Source organism: Adiantum capillus-veneris, chromosome 9 (assembly GCF_014529385.1).
Source record: "Adiantum capillus-veneris isolate H3 chromosome 9, ASM1452938v2, whole genome shotgun sequence".
Taxonomy (NCBI): Eukaryota; Viridiplantae; Streptophyta; class Polypodiopsida; order Polypodiales; family Pteridaceae; genus Adiantum; species Adiantum capillus-veneris.
Genome location: NC_140939.1, coordinates 88,038,950 through 88,043,566, shown reverse-complemented (window position 1 = coordinate 88,043,566; position 4,617 = coordinate 88,038,950). Strand labels below are relative to the sequence as shown.

The 4,617-nt window shown below is 41.1% G+C and overlaps 1 pseudogene; it reads left to right on the top strand.

Annotated features, from left to right (window-relative positions):
• The first annotated feature begins 2,013 nt into the window (after window positions 1-2,013).
• On the top strand, window positions 2,014-3,722 carry LOC147450769 (peroxiredoxin-2E, chloroplastic-like; annotated as a pseudogene).
• The last annotated feature ends 895 nt before the right edge of the window (window positions 3,723-4,617 follow it).

Genomic DNA, 4,617 nt, shown 5'->3' with positions numbered 1-4,617 from the left:
CACCTCATTTTCACTAGTCACTCTTGGAGGAGAGAGCTGTCTACCTTCTTTGCACACAATTTTCAGAGTCCACAGTCCCCCATTTTTAGTGTCGTCTCACACGAGACATGGAGGGTAAGTTCTAAACTTATTAAAGAATTTTTCTCTACAGTCGGATAGCAGGTTTAGGCTCAAGAGAAAACCCTAGAATCCTAGTTGTGCACGAACGCCTACGACACAAAAACGACCATAGTGGTCTGTCAGCTCAATATAATCAGACGAGACTTGAAATTTAGCATGCCCCTAGATATTAGAGCACTTCCATATCTTTAGATGACCATTTGGCAGGGGTCGAAGGGTCCCAAGTAAATAATTTAGGTTTTTGCCACATGTCAGAATTCGATTCTGACTCCACATGCAGCTTAAAGACGAGGTCTATACACAATGTACCTAGATGGTTTCAAGAAAATAGTCAAGGAAAGCTCTCAAACAGCAAGAAACGGCGCAAAGATTACAAAGTGTTAAATTTGACATATGATGTCAAAGTGACTCCGAATGAGCCTAAACTAGGAATGAGCAACATCAGGACTATGTAGTTGACAAGTACATGGCTTCAAAAGTGACAAACCAACTCTACACACCAAGTAGAAGTAAAAACTGGTGATTTTAGAGTCGACAAGAGCACGAAGTGATGTTGACAAGACCAAACGTTACCAAATTCATTTTAGGACTCGTTTTAGATGTATTAAAGATGTTTAGGTCATCAAATTATCTATTCATGCAAAAAAATTGACTGCTGTAAATTTTCGTGATTATTTACCTTTGTGCACCTTTGGCTTGAAAATTATTTTGTCACTTTACCTATCCCTTGTACACACCTATCTCATGTCACATACCAACTTTGATCCCAAAAGATGAAGAAAATCTCAAATTTTGTCAAACAAACGCACTAAAGGCTCTTCTATCCATATTTTGAGTTAACTGTCACATTTTTTGATCCAAATCGCCCCATATCTCTTACAGAGGCTCTATATCATTTCTAGAACCAGCTTGCAACAAAAAATGTATAATTTGTTAAAAAAGTTAATAATTGTGATTATTTCCTTTTTTACCAAAATGAGTCCAAATTTCAACTTTGAACTTATGGAACCAAAGTACAAGACGTGACAAGCCTACAAATCAAGTATGATTATATTTGGATCACAGAAACCCAAAAGCCCTTTATATCTACTGTTTCAGAGTCTAAGGCCTAAATCAGACACCATTTTCACTCTGTGCACTCAAATGAGCCCACACTTCACTCAAAGTATCTAATGCCACATGTCTCAAGCCTATGATGTCAAAAATGAAAAAATTTGGAAAAATTCCCCAGTTGTAAATAATCGGGATTATTTACTTTAGTTGCAACTTTTGCCTGGATTGCGTGATTTTGATCTCTACATGTTTTTATGCATCTATGCATGCTCCAAAATTGATTTGAAGCAAAATGGACATCATTTGCCAACAGTTCAGACTCAGGGAATTTCAAAGCGAAATCCATGGAATTTTCTAACTTTGACACTGTATTCTCCTAATCGGTGCAGTGCAAGCAGTTGAGAAGGTAAAGAAGAGGATGTCTTAGAAAGAAAAGCTGCAAAAATTTCCACCATACTAGTTGGAGCCAAGCTCTATGAAAACGACAAAGGAAACCTACCTGTCCAAAAGAACAACTAGAAGAAAACAACACTACAAGTCTTCACCGGTAGGTTCAAGAGCGAAGATGGACACCAGGTCAAGTTACAAATGCTACCAAGGAAGTTTATGATGTAGCTGTAAGGCCAGACACTAAAGAAGCCAACAGAAGACTGGGACTTTGAGAATTCTATGACCAGGAGCCATGTGGAGTAGATTCCCAGCGGGCCTATGAACTATTATCCACTATCAAAGAGGATGGATCTGCTCAAATCACGGATCAACAAGGCCAAAAAGTTGAAGTGGTTATCAACAAGGACATAGTGGCCTAAGGCACTAAAGGTGCCAACAAAAGGTATGACAATGAGGGCCAGGGATAAGAAAACAGCAGGTACATTCACCAAGGATATAGCTGTCGCCACTTTCTCTGACCTAATACTAAGGCAGGTGGAGGATCCGACTCATCTTTATCACCAACACTTCCACTTCCTTTCAAAGAGACCTCCACGATACACAACTCTGAATCATGCACTTGCAACTACTTTTATGCAAGTGTTGAAGTCAACAACAAGACATGCCATAGATCATGCATAATACGTGCTTAAAACACTCAAGAGCACAAAAAAGGAAGGAAAGATCACATATCTGGGCGCTCCAGAAGTTCTAGCACGAATTCCATACCATGCTATTGGAATGGAAGATAACTTGCCTCCAGCCCCAGATCAAAACTACGTGGATAGCATCAACTCAACCTTTTCCACGAACCATAGATCAACGTAGAAAAGGGTATATAAATCAGATGAAGAATCAGTAGAAAGATTGCCTGAAGCCCACAACAGCGGAAGCTCTAACAATGAATAAATGAGGGCACGAAGAGAAGAAATGAAGAAGAACGCAGTGGCAGCCCATCAAGAAGAATCATGGAGCTCGAGGGAGATCAGGGGTCCAAGGACCAAGAACCCTGCAAAGAAGGTCCCAGAAGATCCAAAGGATTTTCTTAAGCCTTAATGTATGTAGAAGCTGAATCCTTGAAGATACAGGAAGCTCTAGAAGCGCAAAGCAAATCAAAAGAAGAATCCACTACGCAACAAAGGCAAGCACAAGTTTCACAACAAAGCAAACCACATTCACCAACTACTAAATCCAATGAAGGCAAGGAAGCAAAGGGAAAGAGAAGCAACGGGAAAAGGCCAATTTTGAATTAGCCTGAGGGAACACAAAAATTTGAAGAGAAGAGAGAGGGTAGTAGCAATATGAAGAGAGAGAGCTAGAGAGAGCGTTTGTGAGAGGAGGTAAGAGGGTAGTAGCATATGAAGAGAGAGAGCGTTTGTGAGAGGAGGTAAGAGGAGATAGCATATGAAGAGAGAGAGAGAGAGCTAGAGAGAGCGTTTGTGAGAGGAGGTAAGAGGAGATGACAATGTTGAAGGCCATGATTACTCCGACTTTGCTACCAAATCGCATGCCTCTCCCCTCCCTAAGAGGGACTATAGTTTGTCACCTTTGCCATCATTCATGAGTTGTGCCATTTTGTCAAGGCTTATATCACCTCTTTCTTTCCCACACACAAGGACCACCCTCTCCCTTCAGGCATTGTATGCAACAAGCACAACCACGTCCCTCAGAACCAAGGACAAAAAGATTCTAGATGCCACATTCGCCTACCTTGACAAGGAAGGTCAAGTGCAGACCGTCTCTATGGCAAATCCTACCAAGGGAAGACTTTCTATTTTCCGTCTTGGCGTAGATGCTCCTTCATGCCAATGGGCATTGATACCATTGCATGCATCTTCATGAATGATGGGTGCGTGCATGGGAAGAAATCCTTGGCATCAATGATGAGGTCTTGCTTCTATCTAATGGGAACCCCATATTTACACAAGCAATTGGTGTGACTGTTGATTAGAGTGATAAGCCAATAGGGTTGCACTCCATCAAGACGCTACTCTCTTCTTGATGAGGATGAAGTTGTGGAAGTTATTCATTTGGAAGAAGGCGCCTCTTCTATCAGGAGTGGAGCCAGGTATTTTCCAAGACTTGTAATTGCTCATGCCCGAGCAGATATTAGCCTTTAAAGTGTGCATGAAAATAAACAAAGGTTGTGAAATAATATCCATCTACCAAGTAGGAAGAGTTTCTTTTTGTACATATGATGTCTCTATGATGTTTGGTTTTTAAAAATGGCATGCATCAAGTTCATAGAGAGAGAGAGAGAGAGAGAGAGAGAGAGAGAGAGAGAGAGAGAGAGAGAGTGAGTCTCATCACATGGCCCGTGGGCATTCATGGCTATCTCTTCCGTAAGGAGGGCAAGGCTTCCAAATTGGCTGACAAGGAGAGCATCATCCAAATCATAGAGGAGTGTTCCTGATGCGAATGCATTGTTGAAGTGCTTAGGAACCTAATCTCTTTCTCTCTCTCCCTCTCTCTCTCTCTCTCTCTCTCTCTCTCTCTCTCTCTCTCTCTCTCTACACACACACATACACACACATAATGCGTACTTAAACGGTTATGCAAATTTAGTCAAATAGTTGAGCTCAACTTGAAGGTGAACAAGGTAGTAACGATCTCTCTCTCTCTCTCTCTCTCTCTCTCTCTCTCTCTCTCTCTCTCTCTCTCCACAGACCATCTATTTTGTCTCCCCTGGCACGTGGCGAGAGCTCCTTCATCCGGACAACTCCAACGGTAGTGAGCCTTGTAGCCTACTGCTCAGTGCACTCAGAGAGAAAGAGAAGAAGTCTGCACGTGAAGAAAGAGAGAGAGGCAGTCGAAGGCCGCCGACAATACTAGTTACAATAAAATATGATGTTGTTTTGGAAAAAAAGTATAACAATGAACTGTTTAGATTACAATATATCCCAAAAGCATAAAAAATAATGTTTGACACAATACTCAATGCCCCTTTTTAAAGAGAGGTACACAAATGTTAATATCCTCTGACAAGAGCCTAAAAAACTTAATTAAAATAAAGCT